General features: G+C 42.5%; 1 long non-coding RNA gene across 2 annotated transcripts; it reads left to right on the top strand.

The window, feature by feature from the left end:
• Positions 1-351: 351 nt before the first annotated feature.
• Positions 352-17,348, top strand: LOC110143654 (uncharacterized). 2 transcript variants are annotated; one of them, XR_002315644.2, is made up of 3 exons: positions 352-567; positions 13,986-14,163; positions 17,081-17,348. It is a non-coding gene; the product is annotated as an uncharacterized lncRNA (long non-coding RNA). The 2 variants fall into 2 exon arrangements; XR_002315643.2 differs by lacking the exon at positions 352-567 and adding an exon at positions 11,948-12,884.
• The last annotated feature ends 5,916 nt before the right edge of the window (positions 17,349-23,264 follow it).

The raw sequence follows: 23,264 nt of genomic DNA, 5'->3' as shown, positions 1-23,264 counted from the left end.
CAATCATACATGCTAGACTGAAGACATAAGATCTCTGGTCACAAAACAAGGAAGAAGTTTATGCTAGTAGAGGTTCTTGGTTGCAAGCAACAGACATTCTAGAGGATTTAAGCAGAAAATGAAATTATTAGAAAAATTTAAATGGTTTTCAAAATCCCTGGGCGTCTAGATCACTTCTAACCAGTTTGGTCAGGACATAGTTGCCACAGCACTGGAAAACCTGGATATGGCTACTTCTACATCAGGATGGAACCTCCCTGTCTCTATTCTTTGTGTCACTAGCTCCTGGTTCCAGGTCTAAGAATAGATGTATCTGATTGGTGGAGCCTTGGTCATATGTTACCTCCTAGTTACAAGGGAAGCTGGGAAATTCAAGATCTAGAATTTCATCTTGTACAGTGGTGGATTCCCCCTCCTAAAAAAAAGGAAAATACTTCAGGTACTAGACAGATTAAAAAAAAAAAAAAAACTGCAATGTCTACTCCTGGGTTGCTATTGTGGGTGTATCACTTTGTCATTATGTATTTGAAGAGAGAGCACAGATCCTGGCAAAATTCCTGGAAGAAGGTAACATTCAGAAAATGTGGTGTGCTGATTATTTTCTGCTTATTATCAACACCATTCTTGCCTTTCCACACCTTAATCTTCATTACAGGGCCTGGACTTCTACAAACCACAGTTTCCATATCCCTTGTGTAGCTTCAGCCAAGGGGAAGCAGTGGTAGGATGTTGGAAGGGGGGAGGAATTGAGCAGGTATGTTCTTTGTGCAATTTTGGGGAGTGACTGCATTTCTGAAGATTCTAACCTCAGCCACAACAGTTCAGTACCAGCTGGGAAGGACCCTCACTGGTGGTCCTACAACAGACCCAGAGGTTCCTCCGTCATGATTCTATGACCCTATCTGGCACCCCTGGAGATGCAATCATAAGTATATTCCTGCACTTGGATAATAACATGCTGTTGTCTCTGTCCGAACCCTTGGAGTAGTAGCTGCTTTCTGCTTTTTCCTAGTCTCCATCTTATCTCCTATTTATTCTTCTAGCATTTCCAACACTTTGTAAGTACTTTGCTGGATTAAATCCTCTGATTTGAAATATTAATATGATTGGTGTTACCTGACTGGTCTCTGATTGATACACTTGGTAATTTGGTCAGAACAATAGGCCTTATATTTATAACATAGTTCTCAGTTTCAAAGAGGTTTAATGTTTGTAATTGCTCCTATTTCTTCCCCCTTTCCAGCTGGTTAACTCGTACGTACTGTTCAAAACTTTGTTCAGACATTAGTTCTCCAGAAGCCTTCCTGATATTACCCCTGCATTCTGCCCCTCTAAACCCTATAGTACCACACAGTCATAGGGAGGTATATGACAATAGTGTTTGTTGATATTCATAGTGATAGTTATGTAGATTAGAAGTGTATATATGTAAAAGAATGCTTCAGTAGCTTTTCTTAGGCAAGTGTGCTGATCTCTCCATTAGTAGCTACTGTGCAAACTTGGAACTTCTCTAGGCTGTAGTTTCCTCTCCTGAAAAATGAGTAGCTTCAATCAAGAGAGTGATTTCCAAACTGTAAACAAATTTTTTGAGTAATAGTACATGAAAACCCAACATGGGAACCAGAAATAGATGATCTGGTGGAAGTCAGGAGTGGGCATTCTGGAGTTCTATGAACTCCATTCTTCCTCTAGCCCCAAACCCTTGGTAGCACTTTCACCATTCCTCTAGGGCTCCATGAAGCAAAGTTATAACTCTGCACTAGATCATCTCTTCTATGTATTTCAGCCTCATACATTTAGGCACAAGTAGGTGATCCAATTAAATATGATGCCCACACATTGCTCAAATTATGGTCTGCACATGTCCTTGCTTCATCTTTATTGCCATCATCATTGTAGCCAGTTTTGTTATTTTCAAAGGCATTGAGCATTTACTATGTGACAGGCATAACGCTCATCATGTCTAATCCCCACAATCATCCTACCCTTATTTTCCTGGGAGAGGAAACTGAGTTTCAGGGAAGTTCCATTACTCACTTTTTTGCATTCACTAGTCAACAAGTAACTGTACTGGCAGTCAAATCCATATGGACTTAATTATGAAACTATGCTCAAAATCATGACATCCTACTGCTTATTTACTTCTAGAACCCCACAGTGTAAGGAGGGGCTCCTTGTTTCTGTTTGTCCTACTAGCATAGTGATATCAGTCTGTCAAGCTGTTGTCTGTCTTCTTAAGCATGGACAATGGGGGAGCCCTGGTGACCCATTCTCAGCTTGAAGCAGCTTCAGGTGTCTGCCTTTTTTCCATGTCTGGGACTTCTGGCAACTACAGAGCTGTCACCTGACTTGGGAGACCCACTGAATCAAAACTGAAATCAATTAGCTGGGGAAACCTGCCAACTCACCCTCCAAGTCGCCAGTTGACAGCCTAATTTCCCTGGTGGTGAGAACTTCCCACTGGCAATGATGTTACCCTTGCCATGGGGAGTGTTCCGGGATTATCATGTCCCTCTCTGCAAAATAGTCACTTAATGAGCTGAAAAGGCAGAAATGAAAAAGGAGGTGGAAGGGCATTGAGAACCAGGTAATGTGGCCAATGATTAAAGAGAAGGGCCAGACATTTAAGCCAGAGTATGGGTCCCATGGAAAGACATCCCATGGGATATCTTGGTTAAAGGAGAGACCACACTGTCTCTTGATCTCTGAAATCCTCACCATTCACAGGGGCATTGAAAGAGCACTGGACCTCTGTTTCAACCCTGGAATGATATTGACTTCTGGTGTGTTTGGAGCAAATCTTTTCCTTCTCTGTTATACAGCATAGAGGCTATAAGTGTAGGCCCTGGAGTCAAGTGCTTAAGTTCTAAATCTTGCCTCTGCCACTTAACAGCTGTTTCTGACCAATTTTTTAATCTCCCCAAGACTTAGTTTCCTCAACTGTAGAATCACATAACAATGACATTCATCTCACAGGGTTGCTGCAAGGTAAATAAGGAAAATTATTTCCCTTTGGCTTATAGGGTACCAGGCACAGTGACTGAAACATAGTAAGCATTCTCTAACTTTGGATGTTTTTGGAGGCAAGTAATTGAAACTCTATCCAAGAGTGGTTTAAAGAAGGAAGTGTAATAGCTCATATAACTGAAAGTTTAGGGAGAGGATATCTGCAGTGTTAGTTAAACTAGTTTCTCAGTGACATCATCAAGAACCTGGATCTTTCCATATTTCTATTTGTGATCCTGAGTGTTGGTTCCACTCTTAGGCTGGTTATCAGGATGGCTGCTTTACTTCCAGGCACCATATCTAAATACATCATGAGGAAGAAGGATGTCTGTCCTATGACTCTCTGTTTGAAGCAAAGAAAAAAAAAAAAACAAAAAAAACCTCACCAGCGAGTGTTTGCATATATCTTATTGTTAAGAATTGGGTCTCATGCCCATTTTGACCAATTACTTGTAAGAAGCATTTAACCAGTGGAACTCACCTTGGCTCTGAGGGGTACAGTCAGCTTCGCCTGAGGCTAGATGGAGGGAGGTTGGGTGTCCAAAGAAAACTAAAGTTCTTCTGGGAAAGAAGGGACATATGGATGCTGGCTAGGCATTTGACTAAAATCTCTACCATCCATTAGTTTCACTATTTGTTTTTACTGTTACTTTTTTCTATCATCAGTTTTTGCTTTGGACTGCTTGTTCTCCGTCTCTTTTCTGTTCTGAGAGTCAGGAGTCTGATCTTACTCAGCATTCTCAGTGTGTGCTGGGCTGTTTGATCCCTGCCTCTTCTAATGAGAGGGCAACCTAAATGCACCATTTCTATTTCCAACTTTTATTCCTTCTCAGAAATATTTCAAGCCAAACACTCCAGGTGTGCGGAGTTACTCAGAACCAGCCAACAGAAATTGATTCCAAGATCCCAGCAACTGTCACTTACAACAGTGAGTTGTGTAACTGAGCTGATGATACAGTTGACTAAGTGCCAAAGTGCCTGCCTTTCTCTACTTCAGAAACATACTTGGGAATCCTTCCTCTACCCAAGATGGCAAGCCCACTTCAAATAGTGTTTTTGATTGAAGGGTGGTACATTTGAACTTTTCTAGTGCCTCTGTGTGTTGTGGTCACATATTGTATGGCCAACACTTTTTTTTTAAAAAGAAGAATCAGTGTGGATGGTTGATGAAAAAACCAGTTCCATTTTGGAGAAACAACTCAAAACGTACTGGCATGCCATTTGGGGATTGGGAAAATATTCTTCAGTTATGTGGGACAACAAATTTCTTTTTAGTTCTCTCATCATGAAACACAGCTTAGTTACATGCATAATTAAATTGATTTTTTTTCTTTCTAATTTACCCTTGGCTTTTGGCCACAATGAAGGCTGCTTGTTGAGCAGATGGCATAGACCATTTTTCCTGTCTGTTCAATCAGCTATCAGCAATGCTCAGCCACTAGTCAATTGGCCTGAGTCAGCCAGAAAGTGCGGAGAAGGCAATGGCAACCCACTCCAGTATTCTTGCCTGGAAAATCCCATGGATGGAGGAGCCTGGTGGGCTGCAGTTCGTGGGGTCGCTAAGAGTCGGACTCGACTGAGTGACTTCACTTTCACTTTTCACTTTCATGCATTGGAGAAGGAAATGGCAACCCACTCCAGTACTCTTGCCTGGAGAACCCAGGGGTGGCGGAGCCTGGTGGGCTGCTGTCTATGGGGTTGCACAGAGTCGGATACAACTGAAGTGACTTAGTCACAGCAGCAGCAGCAACCAGAAAGTGATGTTTTTGGTTCCAAGGGTAGACAGAGTCTATCACCTCATGGTTTAGATAGCATTTTTCCTCCAAGAGTCAGGTCAGACTCTGCTCTCTGATGTCATAAACTCCCAAGCAAACGGCAGAAACTCAGCATTATGGTAGTGTTCTCAATGATCAGCCAGGAAGTCTCCAGCATCTGGCAGAGTAAATTATGGCTCATTGAGTAAGACATTCATCACCCTCTTCTTAGAAATAAATTCCCTTTGTTTCCTCAGAGAATCACAAACACTTAGAGCTAGAAGTGACACATAAACACATTTATGTGTTTAAATGTTTCTGCAGCAAAATCCATGGGGTGAACCTAATTGTGTCTGCTGCAGGGACTCTGATGTAGGGATTCAGTCTATGTGAGGTTCCCATAGGCTTCTTGGAGAACTAGTGAGGAAATATGTTGGAGCTGACTGATCTAGGCTAAAATTCATGAACAGAGATGGGGAACAAGAGTTGCCCCTTAACTCTTGAATTGAACCAACTCTAAATTTGAGTCCAGTTCTTAGATGGCCTGTCAAAGGGGGATAATTCTGAATGCTATGCTTTTTTGCATCTTTCCCTTTATTCTGGCCCTAAAGTAACCATCCCCAGATTCCCAGAAGAGAGGGCACAGTAAGAAATTGTATGTGTGAGCCAAAGGATTCATAACACTAAATTCCAAGATACTGAGACAGCAAGGAAACTCTACTTGGGGGTCTGACAATAGTTTGGTGTTATGGTTCTTAGAGTGATGAAAGCCTGACAAAAGGCAGGTCAAGGTGGGAGAGGTGAGAAGGAGCAAGGGCCACTTGTAAAATAGGTAGCCTGGGACTGCTTAAGCCATGCTTCCCAAGACTTGGCTCAAGGGAAGCAGTAAATATGGTGACCTGGAGAGCTTGGAACAAGTAGTTGTAGAAAAGAATGTCAGTGGATACTAAGGAGGTGGCCATGTGACCTAAGTTCATCCATCTGTCTCCTCCCATGACTTTGCAATCTTGGGAAAATTGATTGACCTTCAATCATTCCATCCATGGTGACTTGACATTGTCAGTTTGGAAGGCTCTTCAATATTCTCTCTCAATCTCTTGTTCATGCTAGTTAGAGTTGGGCTCTGTTGATTGCAATTAAATTACCCTAACTGCTGCAAGGTCCTTTTATGAATTAGGTAATTGCAAAATAGACACCCAAGGAGTGATTTTGGCCCTTTAGGGGGCTTGAGCCCTGAAGCTACTAGTTCATCACTGTTCTACTGCTTGAACATTGCCAAGCACAGCTGTATGTCTGGGCTACTGGGTGATGGAAAAGTGTCAGGAGTGAACGCCTGACACTTTGCTGTAGGAAGAAAACACAGATGGTTAGCTGTCATGATACTTATCCCTGTCAAAAATCATTATTCCCTTTCTTGTCTCAGTATGACTTGTGCCAACAGAAAGAGAGCGCTCTGGGAGTCAGCACAGCTAGAAGCAGCTCCACTTGGACTCTGGCTATCTGTATGACCCTGAGCAAGTCATTCCCCTCTCAGCAGCCAGTTCACTCACCTATAAAAGAGTGAAATAGCACACAGAAATGCAACATATAATATTAAGAACAGCAGAATTGCTGTGCTGCTGGGAAAATGCAGGTGAGCTGCTGGGAAAATGCAGGTGAGCCAGGTGGTGGTGGTGGGTGGAAATCTGCCTACTCAGCTGCTCCTATTACTTCTTCCTTTGGTTTTTAAGGAACCCTAGAGGTCTGAGACAGAGAAGGCAATGGCACCCCACTCCAGTACTCTTGCCTGGAAAATCCCATGAACGGAGGAGCCTGGTAGGCTGCAGTCCATGGGGTTGCTGAGTTGGACATGACTGAGCAACTTCACTTTCACTTTTCACTTTCATGAATTGGAGAAGGAAATGGCAACCCACTCCAGTGTTCTTGCCTAGAGAATCCCAGGGATGGGGTTGCACAGAGTCGGACACGACTGAAGTGATTTAGCAGCAGTAGCAGTAGCAGAGGTCTGAGACGGAGATGGCAATGGCACCCCACTCCAGTACTCTTGCCTGGAAAATCCCATGGATGGAGGAGCCTGGTAGGCTGCAGTCCATGGGGTCACTGAGTTGGACATGACTGAGCAACTTCACTTTCACTTTTCACTTTCATGGATTGGAGAAGGAAATGGCAACCCACTCCAGTGTTCTTGCCTGGAGAATCCCAGGGACGGGGGAGCCTGGTGGGCTGCCATCTATGGGGTAGCACAGAGTCAGACAAGACTGACGCGACTTAGCAGCAACAGCAGAGGTCTGAGAAGAGAAGGCAATGACACCCCACTCCAGTACTCTTGCCTGGAAAATCCCATGGACAGAGGAGCCTGGTGGGCTGCAGTCCATCGGGTCACTAAGAGTCCGATTCGACTGAGCGACTTCACTTTCACTTTTCACTTTCATGCATTGGAGAAGGAAATGGCAACCCACTCCAGTGTTCTTGCCTGGAGAATCCCAGGGACAGGGGAGCCTGGTGGGCTGCTGTCTATGGGGTCGCACAGAGTCGGACACGACTGAAGCGACTTAGCAGCAGCAGCAGAGGTCTGAGAAACACAGTTTGAAGACTGACTACAGGGCCAGATGATCTCTGAGGGACTTCCCAGTCTATAATTCAATCAACTTTAACTTCTTTTTACAGAACAGCCACATTCCTTTTTCTCTAGCCCTTTCCTAAACATAACCCTCATCACTCCATGTACACACACCTTCTCTCTGCATACCGGGAAGAAGAAAAGGGGCTGTTTATGTGTTTATTTGCTGACTGAGTCTTCTGTATTAGATGGCCAAGATTACTGATAAGATCTAAAGAGGCACAGTAACTCCAGTAGAACATCCTCCTGCAGATGCAAAGCTTGAGCCGTCTCCAGGCCACCTATGGCCACTGGTCAGGCTTTTCAGGGGCTAATGGCCCTAAAGTGGAATTACAGAAACACTGGAGGTTCTGAAAGTCCCTAGTCCCTAGAGCCCATGTTTAGACATCCTAAGGATAAACTGCTTCTCTGAGAGCATCATGTGCCATACAGATAGACATATAATCTGATACTTAAAGGTGTACAAGAGATGCCATCATTTCTATTCACCCATACTCCTTTTCCAAAGAATCTTCCCCTCCTTTTAAACATACTCTTGGAAGCTTTGCCAAAGAGGTTCTGAAGGATGCATGTTTGTACTCGATGATTACTCCCTGTTGCCTGCTAGCCTTTGCTGACTGGCTTAGAACTAGTCACCTGACTCAAGTATGACCAGTCAGTTCCTCTCTACCGAGACACAGACCCCCTGTTACTTATGCTGATGGACATGGAGCTATATGGGAATATGGCTATGGGATAGTCATCATGTTGGACCATGAGCAATAGTGGAAACCAACATACCAAGAAGAGAACATAGTAGATACAAAAAGTGAAAGTAGAGATCAGAGAACATGAGGAAGCAGAGAGAGGGAGTGGCAGGTGCTCTCTGATATTGTTCTCATTCCACAAGTCCCTTTAATACTTCCATATTTAGCTTACTTTAGAGTCCCTTGGATGCTTCCTTTAAACCTGAATTTTCAGTTGAACTAGCCAGAATAGGCACATTGGCAATGGAAAACTCTTAATTAAGATAAAAATCTTAATGAAAAAAGTCATGGTACCATCTACCCTGAAAGGGCTTCTTTTATTCACTCAACTGATGTTTACTTAACCAAATTGTGTCAGTACTGTGCATACCAGCATGATAGATACAGTGATGAGCAAATATTTAGATTCAAAATTATCTCAAGTGTGGAATGGTTGAAGGAAACATTGGTGAGGAAACAGTTTGACAGTGGTCATCCTTTATTTGAAGGGAAGTGGTAGAAAGAGGAATTAGACTTTGTTGGCCCAGAGGGCAAAAGAGTTGACAGGCAGAAATGAGATGAGGGTTGATGGGGATTCAACTTAGGAGAGGACTTTCCAGCAGTTTGGTACTGTCTATAGATAGAACAGTTTGTCTCAAAAGTTGAGTTCTCTACCAAGGGGCCAAATGACCAGTTTTTAGGAATTTTATAGGGTTGATGCAAATATTAGATGAAAGTTTAGATGAGAGGACCTCTAAGATTCTGCCCCAAAGTTCTAGGGTCTTATTTTACCTTGGACCTTTATGGTTTGTGTGATTTCAGGTAAGTTACCTAAATTCTCTGAGGCTGTTTCTCATTTGTGGGATGTTTTCGTGATTCTCCTCTGCCACAGGTGAGGATTTTCTTGAAATGCTTTCTCAACTGCCACTGCCAATTCAAGAATTGTATTTGCTTTAAGCAGCTGTAGTTAAGATGATATAGCTATGTCTTATTCTCCTTGCTTAGCATAGGGCTATGCACAAAGAAAGGCCTTAATAAGTACTAGTAGATATGACTTAATATGGAGGCTTAGCTAACAGTCCTTTTGGCAAAATTTATGTGAGAATTCATGTTCTTTTTATCCTTTAAAATTAAATACTGAGTCACAAATAGATATAGTATACACACAGAATTCCATGCACAGATATGCATGCATGCACCTGGACTGCACCTAAACAAATGCACACAGCATGCAGACAAGCATGGCCAGGCACAGCCACTCACACAGACAGGCACAGACTTTCACTTCCCCCTCCCTATAATCAAGAAGATGGAAGAAGAATCTGCCTGTAGGATGAGTCACAGAGGCGATTGGGATAAAGGGCAGGATTCAGCATCCCTGGGGAATCTTTATTTATAGCCCTGGCTTCTGGAGAGGGGGCTGAAATCATTCCTAAGGAGCTTCAGTGATGGAGACTGATAAGATAACCAGGAGATGTCATTCTCACCACTGTGCTCTTTTAGAAGCAGGCTCCTGTTGTTGCCGGAGCCCACAGAAGTGCTGTGTCACTCCAAGGCTTGTGGTCCACAGGGAGGAGTTGAGCTGACTGTGTTCTAGCTGGGCCATAGGCAGCCACTGGGCCCCTTTCCCTGGTGCGTAGACAATCTCTATGCTAATCCAAACAAATCCTCCCAGCTCCAAACAAACAGAAACTTCTCTGAGCCTGTAGAAGCCTCTGATCACAGAGGATGCAGTTTAGATTCAAAATGATACAGTCTAATCCACTTACGCAATGGTCCTGCACCTGTCAACACTGTGGTTTCATAATGGGCAGAGCAAGTTCATGGGGGCAAATGCAACACCAGACTCAACATGCCCTCCCAAGGGCTAGGGAAGGATAGGGAGAGGCAGCTGGCTCTTTGCTGGGCTTTGAGGGACACTGGCAAAGTCCAGTGGGAGGGGTGGGCAGGGGTTCTTCGAGTGCAGACTCTGTGTCTCATCTCTTGTTGCACTTGAGGCACCCAGAACACTCCTGACAGAGGCAGTATCTAGAAGATTTTATCTAGAAGATCTTAGCTGACAACTGGATACATGCAGGATCTCTTTAGTTTCCTGGTGTATGAGGGTGCTAGTTATGGTTCTTGGGTAAGAGACAGGCTAGAAAGGAAAGAATATTTTCTAGGGAGTCAGGAAGACCAGGACTCCAATCCTGTCTCTTCTAGAAGACCTGGGGCAGGTCACCTAAGCTCTTCAACCTTCAGTTTTCTCATCTGTAAAATGGTAACTCACTGATACCTACTATGTTTGGGGGCTATGCTAAGGATTAGAGATGGTGCAAGTATATTATTTATGTGCCCCCTGAGAAGTATGAATTTGAATATGAAAAAGTCAATAACACTTTAGTTGAACTAATTGGTCAGAATGAACCTGGCAGAACAGGGACCGCCAAAGTTGTTTGGGACTGTTTGTTCTATTGGCCCCTTACTGGGGAGCCCTCTGCATGGCCCAGAGTCCTGCTCTGAGTGTGGGTTTTCCTCTTAGCTCCCATGGATGTCAGCTGGCTTATGCGTGAGCCCAGGCCTTTGCTCCCAGCTGAGGTGGGCGATCCCTTGGACTAGATACCTGTTGTCCAAGTGCAGACCCTGTGTTCTTCCCTCATATGCTCTTCGTCTTGGTCCCTGACCCTCACATTGATTCCTGGCCCTGAATGTGGCATAAGTAAGAGCTGCTGCTCACCTCTGAACTCTTGATTCAAGTGGGTCCTTCTGGGCCTGCTGGTCCTGACCTCCCCAACATGTTGGGATTGCCTGAGACTAGCCTGGTGTTTGGTCCTGCCTGTTTCCACCTCTGATTCTCAGGCCTAGTTCTGTCTTGGAGTCCTGATGGGACAAAGTTGAAGAGCCCCGGACCTGTTCTTCTATGATATAGAGAACCCAACCCAGAACTTGAGCCTTGAAGGTTTTCCCAGGGAAAGTCAGAGGGCAACAGAGAGCACGAAGTGAGTCCGGGGAGAGAAGGAAGAAGCAGAAAGTGGAAGGGAGTCACATTAATGGTATAGTGCCCAAGCTTATCCATGAGATGAAGAGTAGTCACTCCAGCCACGATTAAAACACCACTGAAAGAATAACATAGTGATTACTAAAAGCCCAGGCTTTGGAACCAGACAGACCTGAGCTTGAAACCTGGCTCTGTCGTTTGCTTTCTTGGGCAAGTTGCACCATCTTTCTGAGTCTGGGATCTCTCACTTGTAAAATGGGGTCAGTAATGATACCTGCCTCTTAGGGCTGTTGAGAGCATTAAATGAGACGATGGATGTCAAGTGCTTAGCACAGTGCCTGGTATGCAGCAGGCAGTCAATAAGATGGTGGCTATGATGACAGACTTGTTCTTTGACCCTATCACTGGTGGCTGCTCAGGGTCATCAGCAGTATCTGATGAGGCTGTGGGTTTGAAGGTATTCAGAAGCCTGGAGAGCATGATGTTAATATAGAGTATAGAAATAATTATTTTATTTCTCAGTTTTTGAAATTTGCTAATTGATGTGCTATTGGACATGGATTGGGCATCTGGCAAATAGTGCATGAAGGACTCCCATGACTAGGCTCCTAGTCTGATATTCTAATATGCAGTGGGATGGAAAGGGCTTTGACAGGGTCCTCCTATTGTCCTGGAGCCTTCTAGGACCATCCACATTGCTCAGTTCTTCCAGTTTAGCAGAGTAGGTTATAAAAGGAGAGGGTATATAGGACCAGGAGCTAAAGTTTTACTTGCTAACCATTTCCCAGAGCCTGGGACTGAGTGAGCCAAGGAAGAGGTGAAAAGGGACCAGGCAACAAGCCCTGATTTACGACTTGAGGCTCTAATTCCAGAAGCCACATCATCAGTTCCTTTGGGAAAGAGCTTTAGTTAGATAAACTGTCCTTCCAGCTGTAGGACTGAGTCCCAGGCCTGCTCCCAAGGGCAATGCTGTTTTACGCACCCTTAGGGGAAAGAAAACCTGGAGAGCAAATTCTGGGATGAGGTCAGGATGGGAATCAACCCTCCCAATAGCCAGATGAATATCTGAAACAAAAATGCCAGGCCCCTAACTGTGGAAAGGGGTGATAGAATTCATAACAAGATGATCTTACTGTCAGCTAGGCAAAATGGAGTCCATAAGAAGGGGCAAATGGTCCTTCACTTTTATTCCATCCTTATCTTACAACTCCTACAGACGCCATAGGGGGTGATTCTGCTCAGCCATATTTTAGGGTCTTTCCAAGCATCCCAACTGACATGGAGTCATCTTAGTAGAATTTTGGGATGTCCTGTATGGCCACATCTTTCACAGGTGGTAGGTTTTACAAACACCTACATTCTTCCCTTCTTTTTAGCAGAACTGGGTGGGTAGCAATATACAAAGTGGGCTCCTCTACTAGATCCAGGGATGAACCATGTTTGGGCTCATTCAAACATGATGATCCCATTCTCATTTGCTAACAATTGACTCAGCAGTGGTCATGTGGTCTTGCTCCCACCAATGAGACCTGTGGCAAAATCTTCTGGAATCTTCTGGAAAGAGTTTTGTCTTTGATGAGAGACACGAGAGGAGAAACTCTAGTCTCTCTTTTCTTTGTTTTCTATGTCATTCGGTGAGGATGTGGCATTTGGAGCTGGGGCAACTGTCTTGTCACCATGAGGAGGCAGCAACAAACACTTCAGAGAAACTGACCCAGATCCTTGAAATTGTTGAGCAACTGATCTAACCCTGCATATGCCAACTCGCCAATTCCTGTTAAAGCATTGAAAGTCCTTACTGTGTAAGCAACTTTTAGTCAGATATGTTGTTGTGTGTATCCCAAAGCATTTTAACGTACATACATCATGGATATATATATATTGTATAAATAGTACCTCTTCTCATTTGACATTCTCTCTTTCCCTCTCTGTTCCCTGCCTTAACCCAAGAGACTAACATTTGGTTGCCTGTAAGGGCCATATAGAAAGGTGAAACAGGCCCTCAGTAAGAGAAGTGAATTGGAGAGTGAGGGTTTCTTATAAAGTGGCTGGGGTCAGTTAACCAGCTCTAGCTGGTAGTGGCCATCAGCAATTCTAGCATGATGTGGTAAGACGGGTTTATTTTTCAAGAGAAATCAGAAAACTATATTTTTATGTGGAACTTCACAATTTTATATGTGCATTTAAATTTTAAAGAAAGATACTGCATGGACTAAACCAACACATCTGAGAACTATGCATAGTCTAGAGGTCACACATTTGTGTCCTGGCTTTAGCCCCAAACTTATATCTCTTCCTTGGTTTGATCTCAAGTGTGGGTTGTGAGTGACTGCTTTCTGATTTTGCTGTTGGATGGGGTTGTGTTTGTGGCTTGGAAGATACAGAGATGGGAGATAGAGGATGGGGGAAGTGAGAACAAATGCCATACTTGCCTGCCATCAATGCACTACATTTGCAATACTACAAACCTTTGACCTGCAGAATGAACTTCCTCTTTTTATACTGTTTGTGATTTTACTAAAAGGGTCACTGTCATTCTCTCTACTAAGTCCCATTACCAGAGATCCCCTTCTCTTATCCACACATCACTATGGTTCAGGCTGTAAGGATGGGAGTGAGGAGAATCTATCCTACCGAACAATCAAGAGGCTAATAAGGTTAGGGAGTTGGATGCAACCTCCTAGGAAGCTGCCATCCTATATGATGTCATTAGTGCTGTGGACTGCACTTGGAGACATCCTCCAAGGAAAGGTTATGGACATTTTAGACCCTTGCTAAACTAACCTGGTGACTCTCCTCCCCCAAGGCAAGTTCAGAATCCTTGGGTCCCTGCATGACTCAGGAAGGTGGCTTAATTTAAGTCTACAGGCTATAAAATTGGAAATCTTTTTGTTTTTCTTTAGGTCATCAAATTTAAAAGTTTCCAGGGTGCCTCTGTTGAAAAGCGTCAGAGAAGAGCTAGCATGGATTTCATGTGGTGCATTGTACACAGCCCAGTGATGCCCTTCGGTGACAGGAGAGGATGAGTCACCACCAGCTTTGGGGATTGAGAAGAAATGTCAATGAAGCCATGAATAATAGGTGCTGTACTGACACCTAAGAAGGTTAAGGGCAGGAATTAGTTGGCAGGGAAGAAAACAGTGTGTGGGGGAAGTTAGCTAGAGTCCTACAGAGCTTCTGCAGCTCACTGCCATCTGATTGGAGAGCCAAGAAAAAAAAGAAATTTCTTTCATTTTAAAGGAAAAATATGGGTGTGTTGGAGACAGTGGTCCTTCTTCAAGGTCAGAGAGGTGGACTTGATGTCTCCTAGAATTCCCTTCACCTTGGCTTAGAGAAAACAATGAATTTAAGCACACCTTCAAGCATTTTGCAGAAAGGCAGAGTCCAATCTTGTCCACTTGCAGGAAGACCCTAACATGCAGAAGTGCTAAGGGATGCTAGAGTGGGTTTCAATCCCTGCCATCAAGACAGTAAGGGGTTCTGAAGGCATTTCCTACCCTCTGCATAAGAAACAAGCCGTGAGGTTAAAGAGCTGGGGGTTGTGCTTCTACAGAAGTTCTGATCAAATGCTTTCCTGGTGATTCGTTCTGGGAGGACCAGCAAAGGATGAACTTGAAGAAAATGACCAAGTGCTTTCCCATCTGAGAGTTGTTTCTATTGCTTGTCAGTCTCAATCAGAACAGTCTCAGTGAGGGCAGATTTAGAAGCCTGTAAACAGTCTAAGAGGAAAGTAGGTGACATTACCCCTATTGCTTCCACTATAATGGATGTCCCTGCACCATCAACTAGTATGTGTAGATTGAGGGGTTATGGGCCAAGGTGAGAATAGTAACAACAGAAGTCATCATAGGTTGAGTTCTCTAAAAGCTGGTTCAGAGACAGAGTTGGTGTTAGGGACAAACACCTGTGGAGAGGAGATGGACCAATACCTCGGGATTGGGCAGTGGGAAAGGTAGAACTCTGACGTTCATTTGTGTTGTTCTGCTGCAGTGCATCCAAAACACCCAGCCTTTATCAGTTATTGGACATGGGCTTCCAGTGAAGTGCACAATTTTGGGCAAGGTGGCTCTCTGTAGCTGAGACAGTCCTGCTTGAGCTGATAGCAGTCACAGCAGCGGGCATGGCAAGTCCTTCCATGAAGTGAGAAATGAAGCAGTACATTTCTGTGTCCTTCAAAAAATTCAAATCTTAAATCCAGAGCAGGTCCTATTAAAACAGCCTCTCAGAACCCCAAGCTGCCTTTGTGCTTAGTTGCTCAGTCGTATACAACTCTTGGACTGCAGCCCACCAGGCTCCTCTGTCCATGGGGATTCTCCAGACAAGAATACTGGAGCGGGTTGCCATGCCCTCCTTCAGGGGATCTATCCAACCCAGGGATCAAACCCAGGTCTCCCACGCTGCAGGCGGATTCTTTACCATCTGAACCACCAGGGAAGCCCAAGAATACTGGAGTGGGTAGCCTATCCCTTCTCCAGGGGATCTTCCCAACCCAGGAATTGAACTGGGGTCTCCTGCATTGCTGGCAGATTCTTTACCAGCTGAGCTACCAGGGAAGCCCTCAAACTGCCTCTGGAGCAAGGCAATTGGACAAAACAACTAAAATGTCCATGATGGTAGAGAGATCAGACCACGGCAAGAACTTAGGGTTTGGATTCAGATAGACTTGAACTCAAAATCCACACTAATACTTACCAGCTGTGTGACTCTGGGCAACTAATAATGTTTGCTGAGTTCCATGACCTGCTGTATAAAATGGGGATAATAATACATGTTGGTCCTGGGCCTGTGTGTCCTCAGATCCATGCCTTTTCCTCTCTCCCCTGTTCTATGTCTCAGGAACTGATTTCTGCAAGCTGTTGTTTCCAGGCTCCCAAGGCAGCTAGCTTCTAGCTGGGTTTGGCCAATAGTGAGAGATCTGGGGGCAAGAAGAAGGGGCTAACCAGGGCATTTGCCCCTTCCCATCAGCTTCAGGTGGTGTCTCTGGCAGCAGCTGCATCTCCCTAGAGGGATCTGGTATCACACCTTCTGGGCTATGCATATAGGGCTTAAAAATTTTTTTTATTAATTTATTTTGAAAATTTTTTGTATTTTTGGGGTTTGCTGGGTCTTTGTTGTTGCATGTGGGCTTTGTCTAGTTTTGGTGACTCAGGGCTACTCTATAGTTGCAGTGCATGGGCTTCTCATTGTGGTGGCTTCTCTGGTTGCAGAAAGCAGGCTCTAGAGCACGCTGGCTTCAGTATGGCTTCATGTGGCTCTAGGGCTTAGTTGCCCTGTGGCATGTGGAATCTTCCTGGAGTAGGGATTGAACCTGTGTTCCCTGCATTGGCAGGTGAACTCTTAACCAGTGGACCACCAGGGAAGTCTGTGTATAGGTTTTTTAATAATGTTGATGAACCAGTGCTTTCCTTAATGAAGATTATTTCAATTGATTAACCATCACTAGAGGAGCCTGGCAGGCTACAGTCCATGGGGTCCTAAGAGTCAGACATAACTTAGCGACAAACCACACCACCACATGTAGAGGATGAGATATGGGATGGGAATTTTAATTAGGACATGGAAAAGCAGACACTGAAGTATGTCAATGCTTCCTGAACTGCAATGACCCCAGTGAGTAATTAAAGTAAGGGAAGGAGGGTTGCAGGATGTCAGATAGTGGTGGTGAGGCAGAGGAGGGGACCCTATAGTATAGGTGTTTGAACAGTTGTTGAAGTCAAGGTTGCTAGGATTACAACTCTGCAAAGAACCCTCAAAGACGTTTGAAGTTGGCATTCAAAGCTGGTCAAAATAAAGCTTCAATCTACTTTTATCACTCTCTTTCTTAAATCTTTTAGTGGTTTAGATGGTGGCTCCCCAAAGATATGTCCAAATTCTAGCCCCGGGTACCTATGCATCTGATTTTATCTGAAAATAAGGTCTTTGAAGATGTTAAGTTAAGAATTTCAAGGTGAGATTATCCTGGATTTAGAGTGAGCCCTGAACCCAATGTCTTTTTAAGGCAAGGAAGAGAGAAGATTGAGACACAGGGAAGATGGCCACAGGAAGACAGAGGCAAAGATATGGGAACTTCGCTGCCAGAAGCCAAGGAAAGTGGAGCTACCATAAGCTGAAAGAGGCAAAGACCTAGAGCCTCCAGAGAGTATATGGTCCTGCTGACACCTGGATTCCAGACTTTCAGCTTCAGTACTATGAGAATAAATCTCTGTTGTTCCAAGACACTTAGTTTGTGGTAGTTTCTTATGGCAGCCCTAGGAAATTAATACAGACCCCCAAATTTCAGCTATATTGTGTAAGTAAGGTATTTACTGAAAGCATAACTCTTTGCTGACATCAGGTCTTTGATCATGTTACATTGGATGCACATCATTTCTATATAATGCATGCAAATTTAACTATTTATTCGGCAAAAAAATAAGGCTAATTGGTAGAGAGAGGCAGAAAGTAAGAGTGAACTAATAGGTAAACTCTTGGGGCAGCTCTGCCCCTTTCCACATGTGAAGTGGTGAGTGCCATCCTGGAGGATGCAGGAGGTATGGCAGCGACTGCTTCTCTCCTCTCCTGTGGACTTCACACCATGTGATTTAAGAGTTCATATGTAAGAAGTTAAGAATTCATATTTTTCATCCAACAGAGTACTTCATTTTTTAAAATTTATTTATTTTAATTGGAGGTTAATTACAATATTGTAGTGGTTTTTGCCATGCAGTGACATGAATCAGCCATGCCTGTACATATGTTCCCTATCCTGAACCACCTTCCCACCTCCCTCCCCATCCCATCCTTCAGGGTCACCCCAGTGCACCAGCCCTGAGCACCTGTCTCATGCATTGAACCTGAACTGGCAATCTATTTCACATATGATAATATACACATTTCAATGCTATTCTCTCAAATCATCCCACCCTTGCTTTCTCCCACAGAGTCCAAAAGTCTGTTCTTTACATCTGTGTCTCTTTTGCTGTCCGCATACAGGGTCATCATTACCATCTTTCTAAATTTCATATATATATGTGTTAATATACTGTATTGGTGTTTTTCTTTCTGACTTACTTCACTCTGTATAATAGGCTTCAGTTTCATCCACCTCATTAGAACTAATTCAAATGCATTCTTTGTAATAGCTGAGTAATATTGCATTGTGTATACATACCACAGCTTTCTTATCCATTCTTCTGCTGATGGACATCTAGGTTGCTTCCATGTCCTGGCTATTGTAAACAGTGCTGTGATGAACACTGGGGTACACATGTCTCTTTCAATTCTGGTTTCCTCAATGTGTATGTCCAGCAGTGGGATTTCTGGGTCATATGGCAGTTCTGTTTCCAGTTTTTTAAGGAATCTCCACACTGTTCTCCATAGTGGCTGTACTAGTTTGCATTCCCACCAACAGTGTAAGAGGGTTCCCTTTTCTCCACACCCTCTCCAGCATTTATTGCTTGTAGACTTTTGGATAGCAGCCATCCTGACTGGCGTGTAATGGTACCTCATTGTGGTTTTGATTTGCATTTCTGTGATAATGAATGATGTTGAGCATCTTTTCATGTGTTTGTTAGCCATCTGTATGTCTTCTTTGGAGAAATGTCTGTTTAGTTCTTTGGCCCATTTTTTGATTGGGTCATTTATTTTTCTGGAATTGAGCTGCAGGAGCTGCTTGTATATTTTTGAGATTAATTCTTTGTCAGTGGCTTTGTTTGCTATTATTTTCTCCCATTATGAAGGTTGTCTTTTCACCTTGCTTATAGTATCCTTCATTGTGCAAAAGTTTTTAAGTTTAATTAGGTCCCATTTGTTTATTTTTGCTTTTATTTCCAATATTCTGGGAGGTGGGTCATAGAGGATCCTGCTGTGATTTATGTCAGAGAGTGTTTTGCCTATGTTTTCCTCTAGGAGTTTTATAGTTTCTGGTCTTACATTTAGATCTTTAATGCGTTTTGAGTTTATTCTTGTACATGGTGTGAGAAAGTGTTCTAGTCTCATTCTTTCCAAGTGGTTGACCAGTTTTCCCAGCACCACTTGCTAAAGAGGTTGTCTTTTTCCATTGTATATTCTTGCCTCCTTTGTCACAGATAAGGTGTCCATAGGTATGTGGATTTATCTCTGGGCTTTCTATTTTGTTCCATTGATCTATATTTCTGTCTTTGTGCCAGTACCATACTGTCTTGATGACTGTAGATTTGTAGTAGAGCCTGAAGTCAGGCAGGTTGATTCCTCCAGTTCCATTCTTCTTCCTCAAGATTGCTTTGGCTATTTGAGGTTTTTTGCATTTCCATATAAATTGTGAAATTATTTATTCTAGTTCTCTGAAAAATACCGTTGGTAGCTTGATAAGGATTGCATTGAATCTACAGATTGCTTAGGGTAGTATACTCATATTCACTATATTGATTCTTCCAATCCATGAACATGGTATATTTCTCCATCTATTTGTGTTATCTTTGGTTTCTTTCATCAGTGTTTTATAGTTTTCTATATATAGGTCCTTTGTTTCCTTAGGTAGATTTATTCCTAAGTATTTTATTCTTTTTGTTGCAATGGTGAATGGAATTGTTTCCTTAATTTCTCTTTCTGTTTTCTCATTGTTAGTGTATAGGAATGCAAGGGATTTCTGTGTGTTAATTTTATATCCTGCAACTTTACTATATTCATTGATTAGCTCTAGTAACTTTCTGGTGGTGTCTAAAGGGTTTTTTATGTAGAGGATCATGTCAACTGCAAACAGTGAGAGTTTTACTTATTTTCCAATCTGGATTCCTTTTATTTCTTTTTCTTCTCTGATTGCTGTGGCCAACACTTCCAAAACTATGTTGAATAGTAGTGGTGAGAGTGGGCACCCTTGTCTTGTTCCTGACTTTAGGGGAAATGCTTTCAAGTTTTCACCATTGAGGATAACATTTGCTGTGGGTTTATCATATATGGCTTTTATGATGTTGAGGTATGTTCCTTCTATGCCTGCTTTCTGCAGGTTTTTTTTTTTTTAATCATAAGTGTATGTTGAATTTTGTCAAAGTCTTTCTCTGTATCTATTGAGATAATCATATGGTTTTTTATGTTTTAATTTGTTAATGTGGTGTATCACATTGATTTGTGAATACTGAAGAATCCTTGCATCCCTGGGATAAAGCCCACTTGGTCATGATGTATGGTCTTTTAAATATGTTGTTGGATTCTGTTTGTTAGAATTTTGTTAAGGATTTTTGCATCTATGTTCATCAGTGATATTGGCCTGTAGTTTTCTTTTTGTGTGGCATCTTTGTCTGGGTTTGGTATTAGGGTGATGGTGGCCTCATAGAATGAGTTTGGAAGTTTACCTTCCTCTGCAATTTTCTGGAATAGTTTGAGTAGGATAGTGTGTTAGCTCTTCTCTAAATTTTTGGTAGAATTCAGCTGTGAAGCCATCTGGTCCTGGGCTTTTGTTTGTTGGAAGATTTCTGATTACAGTTTTGATTTCCATGCTTGTGATGGGTCTGTTAAGATTTTCTATTTCTTCCTGGTTCAGTTTTGGAAAGTTATACTTTTCTAAGAATTTGTCCATTTCTTCCAAGTTGTCCATTTTATTGGCATGTAGTTGCTGATAACAGTCTCTTATGATCCTTTGTATTTTTGTGTTGTTTGTTGTGATTTCTCAATTTTTATTTCCAAATTTGTTGATTTGATTCTTCTCCCTTTTTTTTCTTGATGAGCCTGGCTAATGATTTGTCTATTTTATTTATCTTCTCAAAGAACCAGCTTTTAGCTTTGTTGATTTTTGCTATGGTTTCCTTTGTTTCTTCTTCATTTATTTCTGCCCTAATTTTTATGATTTCTTTCCTTTTACTAACCCTGGGGTTCTTCATTTCTTCTTTTTCTAGTTGCTTTAAGTGTAGAGTTAGGTTATTTATTTGATTTTTCTCTTGTTTCTTGAGGCAAGCTTATATTGCTATGAACCTTCCCCTTAGCACCACTTTTACTGAATCTCTTGGTTTTAGGTTGTTGTGTTTTCATTTTCATTCATTTCTATGCATATTTTGATTTCTTTTTTAATTTATTCTGTGATTTGTTGGTTGTTCAGAAGCATGTTGTTTAGTCTCCATATGTTTGTATTTTTAGTAATCTTTTTCCTGTAGTTGATATCTAATCTTACTGCATTGTTATCAGAAAAGAGGCTTGAAATGATTCAAAATTTTTTTGAACTTACCAAGGCTAGATTTATGGCCCAGGATGTCATCTATCCTGGAGAAGGTTCTGTGTGCACTTGAGAAAAAGGTGAAATTCATTGTTTTGGGGTGAAATGTCCTATAGACATCAATTAGGTCTAACTGGTCCATTGTATCATTTAAAGTTTGTGTTTCCTTGCTAATTTTCCAACATAGCACTTTAAAGGAAGCTCACAGATTTATCAGATGTTCAACTGAAGCCAACAGCAAATGACTTCAAGACTAGAGGAAACACTGGCTCTGCTGGATTTCTTGAGAGATGGTATGTCATTCTCCAGACTGGTTCCTGCTGCAGGGATTTTCAAGGAATGCTGACTGTCATCTAGTTATGATTTTTTTCATCTAATCATGCTTTATGCACCGACTTTAGAACCCAAATGCTGAATAAGGTTTGATTCCTTTAAATTCATGTTGCCTAGAATTTTCTGGTATGCTTCAACAGTGGCTCGGCTGGTAAAGTATCCGCCTGCAATTTGGGAGACTTGGGTTTGATCCCTGGGTTGGGAAGATCCCCTGGAGAAGGGAAAGGCTACCCACTTCAGTATTCTGGTCTAGAGAATTCCATGGACTGTATAGTCCATGGGGTTGCAAAGAGTTGGACATGACTGAGTGACTTTCACTTTTGCTTTCAACATACCACTTTTTCCAAACAATTCTCCCTTTATTCCCTAATCTGTGCTGAATTTCTAGTTTCTTAAAATTTCCATAACATTTCCCTCCATCTCCCTGATGTATCTTCACTGACAGGAATTTGTGTACATATCAGACTCCCTTGTGGCTCAGCTGGTAAAGAATCTGGTCACAATGCAGGAGACCTGGGTTTGATCCCTGCGTTGGGAAGATCCCCTGGAGAAGGGAAAGGCTACCCACTCCAGTATTCTGGCCTGTAGAATTCCATGGACTGTAAAGTCCGTGGGGTAGCAAAGAGTCAGGCAAGACTGTGTGAGTTTCACTTTCACTTTCACTTTTCAGGCTCCCTTACAGGAGCTCCTTAGGATTGGAATCTACATATCTTTGAATCCTTTGATAGAGATGGATGAATAGATGTATGTATGATGGATGGATAGACTGATGAATTTATAGATCCAGAGAAAAAATCAAATGGGAACTAATAGCCAAAGCAAAGAGAACCTGTTTACACTAAGGTGAAGCTTGATACACAAATTGGGACTCAGACGGACAAGTGACTTCATACCCTAGCATATAGCTGGTTTTCTTTCTTAGCTGATTTAAAATAAGGCCAGGCATTTGACATCCCTTTAAATTACTGGTGCTTGGATATGTCTCTATTATAACAGGTTCTCAAAGAACTCTTCCCTGCACCTCCCAGTCTAAATGAGTCCCCATCTCCTCTCTTGTATGCTGTCATAGCATCCTCTTTTTTTTTTTTTCTTCATAGCAATTGTCATAGTTTGAAACTGCATTTGTATTTTTTGACTTTTTGTCTAAAATCTTTTATACCCTACTGGATGACATTACACTCAAGAAAGGTAGGATTCATGTCTGTTTTCCTAACCCTAGTGATTTAGTGTCTAGCTCAATGCCTAATATATACTACTACGGTTAACAATGTTTGCTATTGATTGACTGTGTATTATGTGTCAGATACTGTTCAAAAGTGCTTCACACAAATCATCTCCTTTCATCTTCACAGCAACTCTATGAGCAGAAACTATTGCTACTCCCATCTTATAGATGAGGAAACTAAGATACAGCAAAGCTAACCTCCCCAAAGTCTCATAGCTAGGAAGTGGCAGAGTTGAGATTTAAACCCAGTCATGCTGGTCCCAAAGTCAGAACCAGTCACTAAATATTTATTGGGTAAATGAATGAACCATGATAAATATTCCTATATATGGTGAGACTTTGAGATAGAACTGGGAGGATATTTTTACATCTTCTGGGCTGACCCTGTGGAAATGTCTCCTACAGCAACTCTGAGAATTAGTTCTCCAGATCCTTCTGAAATGCTTCTGGTACTGGGGACTC

Source organism: Odocoileus virginianus, chromosome 3 (genome assembly GCF_023699985.2).
Source record: "Odocoileus virginianus isolate 20LAN1187 ecotype Illinois chromosome 3, Ovbor_1.2, whole genome shotgun sequence".
NCBI lineage: Eukaryota > Metazoa > Chordata > Mammalia > Artiodactyla > Cervidae > Odocoileus > Odocoileus virginianus.
Note: the sequence above shows the minus strand (reverse complement) of the source record. Positions and strands in the feature narration are given on the sequence as shown.